The sequence below is a fragment of the Thalassophryne amazonica genome, chromosome 17 (assembly GCF_902500255.1).
Source record: "Thalassophryne amazonica chromosome 17, fThaAma1.1, whole genome shotgun sequence".
NCBI classification, from domain to species: Eukaryota; Metazoa; Chordata; class Actinopteri; order Batrachoidiformes; family Batrachoididae; genus Thalassophryne; species Thalassophryne amazonica.
In genome coordinates, this window is record NC_047119.1 from 64,539,652 (window position 1) to 64,553,077 (window position 13,426).

The window sequence follows — 13,426 nt, forward strand, 5'->3', positions numbered from 1 at the left end:
AACAGGAGCTGCACGAGTGATAACCTAGTTTGGAGGTGGAGGTGCTCCCTCCTGGCTGTGTTGGGACTGAGAATTACTGAGTGTGCGGACTCACACTCACTCATCATATTTCTGCTTTCTGCCAGCAGTACCAGGGTCGACAGCCGAAGACAGAGGCCACCTGGGGACTCGGGACTTGGCGGCTCCGGTGTTCTTCAGACCGTTGGTGGTGAAAGCCGTGTGGGACGCGGCTTCTCTCTCGTCGGGGGTCTTCTATCTTCGAGCCTGCCCACACGTCACCTGGTGTTAAATTGACTGTGCAAATTACTGTACGTTTCGTTGTGTATTATCACAACATTAAATTGTTACCTTTTTGGCTTATTCATTGTCCGTTCATTTGCGCCCCCTGTTGTGGGTCCATGCTACGACACCTTCCCAACACTTAACGCAGTTTTGCTTTTCGTGCGGTTGGTCTTTGGAGTTTTTAGATGGTGCAGACAAAACACGCAGGAGATATCCGAACAGCCGGATAATGCTAAACAAAGTGCAGCGTAATGCTAATCTTTTTAGTCACATAGCACTACTATTATTCTGAACACTACTGTATGTCACTGAATAAAAATAGGCAAGGATATACGAGGGCTGTCAATAAAGTATAGGTCCTTTTTATTTTTTTCAAAAACTATATGGATTTCATTCATATGTTTTTACGTCAGTCATGCTTGAACCCTCGTGCGCATGCGTGAGTTTTTCCACGCCTGTCGGTGACGTCATTTGCCTGTGAGCACTCCTTGTGGGAGGAGTCGTCCAGCCCCTCGTCGGAATTCCTTTGTCTGAGAAGTTGTTGAGAGACTGGCACTTTGTTTGATCAAAATTTTTTCTAAACCTGTTAGGCACATCGAAGTGGACACGGTTCGAAAAATTCAGCTGGTTTTCTGTGGAAATGATAATGGCTGATGAGAGATTTTGAGGTGATACTGTTGCTTTAAGGACTTCCCACAGAGCGGGACGTCGCAGGGCGGGACATCGCGCAGCGCTCCCAGGTGCCGTCGTCAGCCTGTTTCAAGCTGAAAACCTCCACATTTCAGGCTCTATTGATCCAGGACGTCGTGAGAGAACAGAGAAGTTTCAGAAGAAGTTGGTTTCAGCATTTTATCCGGATATTCCACTGTTAAAGGAGATTTTTTTAATGAAAGACGTGCGGACGGGTCCGCGCACCGGGATGCAGCCGGCGCGGTGCGGCGGCACAGGAAAAACACCTCCGTGTTGATAACCATTTGAAATCCAGGCGGCTTTTGATGGCTTTCAGTGGAGTGAGTATCTGAGAAATTGTTTAACAGCTGGGCATGTTCCAACTTGTCCTTAAGGCTTCCAACAGAGGTATTTTTCCTGTGGCGGACCGTCGCGGCGGCTGCGAGCCGACACTGCAATCTGTCCGCACGCCTTTCATTAAAAAAAATCTCCTTTAACAGTGGAATATCCTGATAAAATGCTGAAACCGACTTCTGAAACTTCTCTGTTCTCTCACGACGTCCTGGATCAATAGAGCCTGAAATGTGGAGGTTTTCAGCTTGAAACAGGCTGACGACGGCGCCTGAGAGCGCTGCGCGACGTCTCGCACCGTGGGAAGTCCTTAAAGCGACAGTATCACCTCAAAATCTCTCATTAGCTGTTAAAATTTTCACCGAAAACCAGCTGAATTTTTCGAACCGTGTCCACTTCGATGTGCCTCACAGGTTTAGAAAAAAGTTTGATTAAACAAAGCGCCAGTCTCAGCAACTTCTCAGACAAAAGAATTCCGACGAGGGGCTGGACGACTCCTCCCACAAGGAGTGCTCACAGGCGAACGACGTCACCGACAGGCGTGGAAAAACTCACGCATGCGCACGAGGGTTCAAGCATGACTGACGTAAAAACATATGAAATCCATATGGTTTTTGAAAAAAATTAAGAAGGACCTATACTTTATTGATAGACCTCGTACAGTACATGCAGTTATTTACTGGAATTTTTATACTTCAGCTTTCAGATTGAGAATGCTGCTTCGTTGAACGCTCTGCAGGAATGTATCATGACACATGAATGTATCATGTTGCAAACAGCAGGCTGTCTGAGACATGTGACTGCTCTGGATGAAAAGAAAGAAATTGCCAGACTACCTCCAATGGTATATTATTGGCTGCAACTCATCTGTAGTTGACAGGTTGTTATGTGTCGGACGCAGCTCGGAGAACCGACCAGCATTTGAAGGACCCAGTATGAAATAAGCAGAGCACGGTTCAAAGGCTAACTGAATTTAATACATAACAGTGATAATATAATAACAAAAGGTGCGGCCTGGCGTGGTGCGCTCCCAGCAGCGCTAACGGTCCGGAGCCAGAAGCTGTTTCGGACCCAAGGACCCCGCCGACACCCCCCAGGTGGCCGCAACAACCGAGTCTGTGAAAGAAGGAACCATTAAGTGAGTCCACACTCTACACACAGAACACTTAAAGGTGTACAAACAGCAAACACTTCCTGGCTTGATTACTGATCAGCTTCCCAACCTGCAGGCATGGAACAATCAGTTCACAAAACTCCACTGCGGTGAAAGCTGGTACATGACTAACAAACAGCTCAATACAATAAGGTGTGAGGGACACCACATTTACTGACTGTATAAATGTTAGTCACAAAATCTAACGTACCTCAGGAAGTGTGCTGACGAGCGTGAGACCTCACCCCCTCTTTCACAGACTGTGCATCAAACCTGGACGTTCTCAGCATCCACTGTTGAGATGGCTCCCGAGACGACGATCTCACCCGTCTGGTCATAAGGTCGAGTCTCTGGCAAATACACACTGCACTCCAGTCTTAAATGCCAACATGTTCCAATCCATCCAGATGCACCACAGCTGTGAGTCCTGACGAGTTGCAGGTGATCAGGGTGAGGTCCTGACAGCCTCAGCAACACAGCCACTCAGTCCCAAACGCACGCCACCTGGGAGGAAAACCAAAAGACAGAAACAAACCGGCAGCCAGGCCCCCCCAGCCATATAACAGTACCCCACCCTCACGGGAAGCCTCCCGGCGACCACACACACCTGGCCCAGGAGAAACACCCCCCTCCAGGGACCATGGCTGGAAACCGTGTCTGCATTCATCCTCCAACAGACTGGTTGAACTGGCTGCATCTTTGCCCTTGTTTCTGACAGTCTCTTAGCACAGGTGTGGCCAGGAGTTCTTACACCTGTGCGGTCAGCCTTTATCCAAATGTGTAATTAGTCATAAAACAAAACACAAACAACCAAAACACCCCCCCCTCCCCAGGGGACCGTCCCATCAAACCCCAGGGAAGGGGAGAAAAAAACCCAAACTTGAGCTTACAAATAAAAATACTAAAACACCCCCCCCCTCCCCAGAGGACCGTTCCATCAAACCCCAGGGAAGGGGAGAAAAGAAAAACCCAAACTTGAGTTTACAAACAAAAATGCTAAAATACCCCCCCTCCTCCCCCCCAAACGACATGTAGGGACCAACACCCCCCAGCTCCAGGAGTAATAACCACGACCGAGGTCCCTCTGGGATCCAACGTCACCCACTGGGACTACCAACGCCTCCCAGAGGACCACTCGTCAACCCCAGGAGACGCCTCCCCTCATGACCAATGGACCCAGCCCCGGCCGTCCATGGCTAGATGGGCCTACAGCCCTTTCCCCCCAGAGGACACCACAGTCAAACCCTGAGGGCGGAAACTGTGGGGGGGGAACAAAAAATACCCCAAACCCCCCCCTCCCCTCCCGGGTGGGGAGGCCACCTGGGAAACGCCCAGCACAACCTAACTGCACCCCTCCAGCAATGCCGACACTACGGCACACCCGGCTGGAGTCAGAGGAGAAGAGAGGGCATAACAAAAAAAAAGCAAAAAAAAGAAAAAAAAAAAAAACAACCCAAGTACCACCCCATCACCCCCCAGGGGACCGTTCCATCTAACCCTGGGGATGTGAAACAAAAAGAAATAAAAGGAAAAACAAACAGACCAACACACAGTTGGTTGGGTCCCCTTTTTTTGTTTTTTTTTGTTCTTTTTCAGACAGGCTGCAGGGTCACAACCCCAGACAAATAGCGGAAAACAAAAAAATAAAATCCCACACAAAAACCAACTCAAAAAACACCCACACAAACTGAACTAACACAAAACAAATCAGTGAGTTATACCGTCAAGCTCAACCAAATGGAACATACCTGTTCCTACTCAAGAGCTTGACGGTAACGTGATTCAGTCACCACAAGGGGGAGCCAGAGTGCTAAAAACAAAAAAACCCCTTTGGCGACAGAAAAAACAAACGAGCTGCTTTTATGTGCGCAGCTGAGTGCAACACACAACCAAAATGTGCTCAACTAAATAACGCCGGAGCTGATACAACAGACGCAGTAGTTACCTTTATCCGGGGAAACGGGGCTACGACTGTAACACAGGAAGCCCAGCGACCCGTGCTAACAGAGCTCCGCCGTGCGCGTGAACCCATTACAAACGCACTCTTGCAGCTCCCGTTTAAACCTCTTATCCGGTCGGAGTGTGACGCGAAGCCGTCGCCAGTCACACTCCACCACGACCCACGGATAAGGCACAACACAGGAACACGGCTGCAAGAGAGCACAAATCAGTATCCAGTAATGGGTCTCAAACACGCACCTTCCGGGCGGAGAGCCCCGCAACTGATCCGGATAACCACTGAACGTCTGCTGCCGCCTTCCCGGCGCGTTACCGTCTCTGCTACCGCTGGGTCCGTGATGTTTGGCCAGAGACTACTGTTATGTGTCGGACGCAGCTCGGAGAACCGACCAGCGTTTGAAGGACCCAGTATGAAATAAGCAGAGCACGGTTCAAAGGCTAACTGAATTTAATACACAACAGTGATAATATAATAACAAAAAGGTGCGGCCTGGCGTGGTGCGCTCCCAGCAGCGCTAACGGTCCGGAGCCAGAAGTTGTTTCGGACCCAAGGACCCCGCCGACACCCCCCAGGTGGCCGCAGCAACCGAGTCTGTGAAAGAAGGAACCATTATGTGAGTCCACACTCTACACACAGAACACTTAAAGGTGTACAAACAGCAAACACTTCCTGGCTTGATTACTGATCAGCTTCCCAACCTGCAGGCATGGAACATCCAGTTCACAAAACTCCACTGCGGTGAAAGCTGATACATGACTAACATACAGCTCAATACAATAAGGTGTGAAGGACACCACATTTACTGACTGTATAAATGTTAGTCACAAAATCTAACGTACCTCAGGAAGTGTGCTGACGAGCGTGAGACCTCACCCCCTCCTCTTTCACAGACTGTGCATCAAACCTGGACGTTCTCTGCATCCGCTGCTGATGAGATGGCTCCCGAGACGACGATCTCACCCGTCTGGTCACAAGGTCGAGTCTCTGGCAAATACACACTGTGCACTCCAGTCTTAAATGCCAACATGTTCCAATCCATCCAGATGCACCACAGCTGTGAGTCCTGACGAGTCGCAGGTGATCAGGGTGAGGTCCTGACAGCCTCAGCAACACAGCCACTCAGTCCCAAACGCACGCCACCTGGGAGGAAAACCAAAAGACAGAAACAAACCGGCAGCCAGGCCCCCCCAGCCATATAACACAGGTAAGATAATTTTAATGATCTGACTTTCTTTTTTTATGTATTTGTGTATGTAATTTTAGTTTGAGATGCCTCATGGCACTGTGACAAAAAATTCCTTAGTGTGTTACAACTTACAACAGCCTATGTGACGTCTTTCTCTTCATTCCCTGTCTTGTGCCAGTCTAAGTATTCATGCCACCCTGCCCTCTGTGTCATTCCACCATGTGATTGTGTTTCTATGTGTAGTTCTTGCAGGTTGTAACACCTTGCCACGTGCAAATCAAAAGAATGTTGTTGTTTTTAAGTGACACACAACCATTTTCATGGGTGCAAGCAACTGACAATTTTTTGACTGAATATTTTCTGTGAATGGACAGCTGAGCGCTAAAGGCGTGAGGTCCCCTTGGGGAGTCGGGGGGCATGCCCCCCTGGAAATCTAGAAAAAACTGTACAATTTGGTGCATTCCAGAGCACTTTGGTCAGTTTTTCTTGGTTTAAAACACAGTGGTATTTGACTCATACTGGAAGAAAAAATATGTCTCAAGTCTTAATTTCATTAAAATGTATTTTCTATCTTGTATGTATTGTCTGTAATAAGTTTCCACAAATGGACTCACTGTCTGTATTAACTGACTTTAATTATGCTTTCATTGTCTTCATTCTACATTTTTCAAATTCTGTCTTATAAAACAAATTAATAATTGCAGCCTTTATGCTTTTAGAAGATAATACACATAAAGACATGATAAAAATTGCCAATGAAAAGTCTTTTACCACTTGTAAGTCATTTAAAGCTGATGCAAAAGTTAAACAATTAAATAAAAAGACCATCAACAGATCAATACCACATATTAATGCTGAATATGACCATCAGACCAATTGAATTTTAAATAGTGTTGTGAAATACTAACACCAGAATGCAGTGCTTTCAAATGCCACGAGTTTTAATATAAATAATAAAAATCATAACCAATTAATATATATACATATATATATATAAACAGTATTTTGCACAGTGTTTGATTTTAGCTCAAAATATATCTAGTCATTTTTGAGTCTATTAAAGTGTAAAAACTGAAAGAAATCAATTGTAAGGCCTGAAAGAAGTTTCTGTAGGGAGTATTTTAGCCTTAAGTTCAAGTGAGAGGTGTGAAGTGTTGGCTTTGACTCAACGAGAGGATTTAGTACTGCTATAACAGACTGATGCAGCAGTGCCAAAGTAAGGATGCCGGCTGCCGTTATAAGCAACAAAAGAAGGGTTTGTTTTATTGCACAGGGACACACATTTTGAGAGGAGTGTGTTTCATGTCAAAATAAAGCCATAAAGTGTAAAAACTGAAGGAAATCAATTATAAGGCCTGAAAGCAGTTTCTGTAGGAAGTATTTTAGCAATAAGATCAAGTGAGAGGGGGGAAGTGTTGGCTTTTTAAGTACTTGAAAGACACCGGACTGATTAAACAATAAGGATGCCGGGTGTCGTTATAAGCCACAAAAGAAGGGTTTGTTTGTTTTATTGCACAGGGACACACTTTTTGAGAGGAGCTCGTTTCGTGTCAAAGCCATAAAATACTTTTTTCTTTTTCTTTTTTTAAGATAGTGGTTTTATATGACATAAGTGGAACATGGAAACAAATTTTGATGGAAATCTGTATAGCTACAAATGGAGATTTTACACACATGCCATTTTCCCCAAAGGTACATTTGTTTAGGTGGATTGTAATTGTTGGTAAGATAAATGCAGTTGGAACACAGCAGTGAAAGTGTTTGTGTTCACTTTGCAGATTCAAAGATGGTCTTTCAGCTCTTCATTTGAGTGCACTACAGCAACACCCTACTTTGCTGACCCCGGTCCTGTGCCACTCTGAAAAGCGACTCACTGGCTTTGAACTTGAAAGAATCTTCAAACCTGACCTCAGCCCTTCAGGAAGTACCAGGAGACTAAAAGAAAGTCAAACATTGGCTTACTGGGCCGACTTTCTCCTTGATTGTGAAGGTAAGGGTTTTTTTTTTTTGTAACTACTTGAAAAATCATATTACCATGGTATATATTAGTGTTTCTCAACTGGGAGTTGTTTGTGGTGAAGTTGCAAAAAACTTAAAATATCTTTAAAAAAAGATCCTATTATGTTCTGGAAGTTACAGCTGAATTTAAAATGCATTATATACAGGCATGCACATAACTGGTACTCATGGTGCTTGTATATGCTAAAAATAAAAGATGTGCAGCAGAAAGCACAAGGGAAGAACTTCGTAGGATGAAAGCAATGACAGATTGTAGGAAAAGTGTTTCTCTGTGTGCTGTCTGCTGTGCATCAATGACTTTTTTTAGCACACATGACCATGAAGAGTACCAGTTATGTGCACACCTGATTATATATGAACATATCTTTCTTTGCAGAAGGTGAGGCTGCTGTGTCTGTGGGGGATATTTTGATGTTTGCAACTGGGCTGACATCACTTCCCCCATCTGGCTTGGATCCATTGCCACAAATCGAGTTCCTGGATGATTCGCCATTCCCAAAGGTAAATACATGTTCAAACGTTTTGAAATTACCACTCCTGGGTTCATACAGTGGGTTTAAATCACAAATGGAATTCGGAATTCAAAATAGTCCAGGATTTGGTTGTTTATAAGCCATATAACTGGATACCCCTAGAGCTCGGACTCTAAAAATGTTCTTTGTTCTTTGTTGTAGTTCTAGGTGCACATTGCTTTTGTTAAATAAGTTTTTATAATGTAAGGGTATGAGAGCAGTTAGCATTTTAATAATTGTTTTCAATCAATGATTCTCGTACTGTTGTGTATTTATGAATCACTGTTTTGGATTTAGACTGAAAAAAAATATTTAAAGAGATATTTGAATTTATTTGCTTCATTTTTATTCATTATTTCCAACTTTGAGGTACTGAAGTTTTGGGTGACTAATTCAGACACTTTGTGTACATGTTCCACCATTACAATAAACCTCCCTTCAACTCACAGTTGAGCAGTTTCTTTTAGCTTCAGATAGAGTTCAGTTGAAGACTGCCAATTCTCAGGCTTCTGTAAATAAGTGTGCTCCATGGCAAAGTCCAAGTACTCCTGCATGTTTGCATCCCCGCATGGAGCTCTTGTTGGAAGTGCCTCAGGAAAGCCATCAAGTTCAACCTGTTCAACTATAAATCCACAGTCTCTGGAGCAAAACCTATGTTAAACAGAAGACGTAATTAGATTTATTTAAATTTAAGATAAAAGGAAAACAAACACAAGCATCATCTATCACCAAAGTATTACCTGTGTGGCAAGTAGTAGAGTTCATTGGGCACTCCTCCTGGACATGATGCTGTTCTAGAGGGGTGAATCCTGTGGCTGTTCCACAGTCTCACACACTCATCCAAGTCCTTCTGAATAACATTTCCAAAGCAATATCTCAGTAAACACTGATGCTCATGGCTCCTGTTGAAGTATCCGGCATCTCTAAGGTCTGCAAATAGCTCCATCCAGAACTGACCCCTATAAGAAAATGATAAAATAACACTCATTTTAAGCATATATGTTTGAATTAATAAATGAAGGTTACACATAATTGATTTACTTTATTAAGGTCACTCACCTTCCCTTTCTGAATATGGACCACCAAGACTCAATCCTCTGGTTGTTTGTGGATGAGCCATACATGTGGCTGGACGCTCCAGAGTAGCAGTCATTGTGGTTGTGACGTAGGGTGCACTGAATTGCGGCCATGGTCCCGTTTTCCGTGCCGCAGTCAGTCCTCAATCTCATGGGAATGACGCCGAGTTTTTGCACACATGACAGGAAATAGTGAGCGATCACAGCTGGGTTATTATTTGTTGGTCCACATTCAAGCCATAGTACTTTATGTGAAAACCCATCGATACAGCCTGAAAGAGCCAAACCGAATGGCTTGAGTTTATCATAACCATCTGCATGCCACATATAGTTCGGTCCCATGGAGTGGTAGGTTCTCCTTATAAACCTTCTACATGCTCTCCTCTCGCACCCCCGAGGATTGAGCTCCCGGAGCAAATTCATTACATGGTCCCTCTTCACTCGCAGATGGTACTTCTGTTAGAGTACCTGCCACATCATGCGGTAGCCAAACAGCTGTCCGGGTTCACAAAGTTCCAGTCGTATGGCCCTTGTTATTGCGTCTGTAGCGGATAAATCCTTTCAGTGATAAAACCCGGCTTCATTCAGTTTGCTTTTCAAAGACCGCAAGCTGATATGCACATCATGTAAACATGACATCATGTCCACAATTATAGCGTACGAGTGTCCCTCATTAAAATACCGTATGCACTGCTGCAGCATATCTGGTCCATCGGCCGAGTCCATTCGAATTAAAAACACAAAAAGCAAAACCGCATTAAGCGGCTCATGTGTTTTCCACAAAGTGGGCAAAACGGAACTAAAATAAACTCCAATCTGCCGCTCCTGCTTTCACTTCTGGGTCAACCCCAGAGTTGGGACATTCCCTTTTTCCGGTTTATATAGATTGTAAATTTGTTTTGGGACTTGTTAATTTGTTTCAGTGTTTGTAAAAGTGTTTCACGTCTTGTTAATTAGTTTAACAATTAGTTTTCTAAAATGTAAATTTGTTTTGGAACTTGTAAATGTGTTATGGTAATGTAATTTTGTAAAACACCTGTCTCCAGTCTAGGTTATATCAGAATATCCTATTACTGTTAATCCCGATATGAATATTAAAATATGACAAATGATTTGTCCTGTATCATAGTTACATGTAAGACATCTGCAGAAAAAAATGTGTGGAAATCAGTTTAGTATTCAGAGCGTTACGATGGATTAAATGCACTGTACCTGTTAAACAACACTGAGTGGAGCGGGTCGGATGACCCAGATGACCGCTCTAAGATGGCGGTCCCACGGCTTATCAGCGCCAATAGACAGCAGCAGTCATACTACTGATAGATCACATCTGTGTTAAAGGAATTGCCACTTTTCAAAAAGAGAGCTGCACCAGACAGAAAAATCAAAATGGATCTGGAGCTAACAACATGGGTTATCCCTGCATCACCTGCCATAAACCAGTTCACAATCATCACCTGTGACAGTGCTGTGTTTGAATAAATAATGAATGGTTCTTCATATATCTATGAATGGTACGTAAACTCTTCAGAACAGAGGATCCTCTGTTTAAAACTCAGCCAAAGCTCTGGTGAAAAAGTTATTCCACAGTTTAGGTGAATGGTGCAGAAGGCTGTTGTCCTTCACACACACACACACACACACACACACACACACACACACACACACACACACACACACACACACACACACACACACACACACACACACACACACACACACACACACACACACACACACGTGATAGGTTAGAAGGGTAGCACGCCTTTAAAAACTATGCTCAGCACCAATAAATAGTGATTCTAAGATAAACAATGAAAATGAGATGGTCCACATCCCACTGCCACCAGCCCAGGTGAACACCCCTCACAAGGTCACATCTCTGGTGGGCAGACAGTGTTTGGTCAAGTGTCTCCTGGATGGCCACAGACTTCAGGCTTTGTGGGACTCAGGCTCACAAGTGTCAATCATTGACGAGAGATGGAAAGAGGACTACTTGCCACACCTAAAGCTGAGAGATGTTGCCGAGATTATGGACTCCACTGAACTGAGCCTCACTGTAGCCAATGGGACCAGCATCCATACCTCGGGTGGATCGAGACTACATTCCACCTTGTTTCTGGGGCAGAACCACCTGAGAAAATGATCATCAATGTTGGTAATGAAAGGTTGTTACCTGTCGCACCCCATTATAGGTTAAAATGTCATTGAATGCATCTTGAATAAGACTGAAAAAGCTAAAGTATTCAGTACAGTGAGAAAAGCATTCCCCAGCCTCAAAAGAAACAAGGTGAAAGCTTTCATTCAGGCTGTCAGTGCGAATACAGCAGATGAGTTTCAAGTGAAAACAAAAAAGGACTGTATTACTGTTCCTAAACAAAGTCATATCCAAGTGGAGTGCCGTGTAGCAGCACAGCCATTTAAACAAGACATGACTATGTTATTTGAGCCAGATTTAAACCCTCAGTGGCCAGACAATCTTGAGTTCTTTGACACTCTGGTCAAAGTTAAAAAGGGCACTTTACCTGTCATAACTGTGGATGTCTCTAACCCCATTGACCACGACATTGTTCTGGTAGGTCGTACTTTCGTTGGAACGGTACAGACTATAACAGCTGTTTTACCTGCCCAGATGTTTGAAAAAGCCACTGTAGCTACAAATAATCCCACCAGCACACAGCCTTCATCTTGCTCTAATGAGAAGTGGGATCCTCCTGTACATCTTGGCCACCTCAGTGAAGAACAGAGGGTCATAGTTAAGCAGATGCTCAGAGAATAATGTGACTCTTTCTCTAAAACAGACAATGACATAGGCTGCATTGAAAACTTGCAAATGACTATTTCACTCAAGGACAATGAGCCTGTCAAGCGCACATATATGTCAGTACCACGCCCCCTCTATCAGGAGATGAAAAGTTACCTGCATGATCTAATCGCACAAGGCTGGGTCAGAAAGTCAAACTCCTCATACTCCTCACCAGTCGTGTGCGTTAGAAAAAAGGATGGCACTTTGAGACTGTGTATAGATTATAGAGACTTGAATAGAAAAACCCATCCAGACCGCCAGCCCATCCCACGTGTCCAGGACATTATGGACAGTTTAGGTGGTAACTCCTGGTTCTCACTATTAGATCAGGGAAAAGCATACCACCAGGGGTTCATGTCAGAGGAAAGCCACCCACTCACTGCTTTTGTGACCCCATGGGGATTGTATGAGTGGATACGCATCCCCTTTGGACTAATGAATGCCCTTGCAGCATTTCAACGCTGTATGGAGGAGTGCTTGGAGGGACTTCGCGACAACATATGCATCCCCTACCTGGACGACACACTGGTCTACAGCAAAACTTTCAAAGATCATGTGGAGGATGTGAGAAAAGTGCTCCAGCGGCTAAGAGACTTTGGTATTAAACTAAAGTCAAGTAAGTGTGACATTTTTAAACATGAAGTGTGCTACTTGGGTAGAATAGTGTCAGCAGAGGGCAGCAAAGTTGATCCTGCTGATTTTGAAGCTGTAAGAGCACTCAAGAACATTAAACCGCAAACTGTTGGTCAGTTCAGAAAGATGTTAGGCCTTCTATCATACTACAGGCAATACATAAAGGACTTTTCTTGAAAAGCAAACTGTCTATATGAACTGTTAAAAGCAGACAAGGACAATGAAAACTTGACCACAAAAGTCACAAAGCAAAAGAAGACAAGTCCCGTTGTGCCCTCATCCACACAAATAATGTGGACTGACAAACACCAAAGTGCACTCGAGGAACTAATTGACTGTCTGATGAACCCACCAGTGCTCGGCTTTCCAGATTTCACCCAGCCATTTATTGTACACACTGACGCCTCACACGAGGGACTCGGTGCAGTGCTGTACCAAAGACAAAATGATAAGCTGCGAGTTATTGCTTATGGCTCGCGCACATTAACAGCAGCTGAGTAAAACTACCACTTTCATGCAGGCAAGCTAGAGTTTTTAGCTTTAAAGTGGGCGATCACAGACAAATTTCGAGACTACTTATATTATGCCCCGTCATTCACTGTGTTTAGTGATAACAACCCATTAACTTATATTTTGTCCACTGCCAAACTGAATGCAACAACATCAAGATGGGTCGCAGAGCTCGCTGACTTTCATTTCACTATTAAGTACAAACCAGGAAAAGAAAATGGTGATGCTGATGCTTTGTCGAGAATGCCCCTTGATGTAGAGACTCTAAT

General features: G+C 44.2%; 1 protein-coding gene across 1 annotated transcript in view; it reads left to right on the forward strand.

Moving 5' to 3' along the window:
* hmgcs1 (3-hydroxy-3-methylglutaryl-CoA synthase 1 (soluble)) overlaps window positions 1-8,547 on the forward strand; it is a 62,624-nt gene extending 54,077 nt beyond the window's left edge. Inside the window, exons 11-12 of the mRNA XM_034192420.1 lie at window positions 968-971; window positions 8,534-8,547. The gene's annotated coding sequence lies outside the window, so the exon portion shown is untranslated. The remainder of the gene's footprint in view (window positions 1-967; window positions 972-8,533) is intronic.
* Window positions 8,548-13,426: the final 4,879 nt, after the last annotated feature.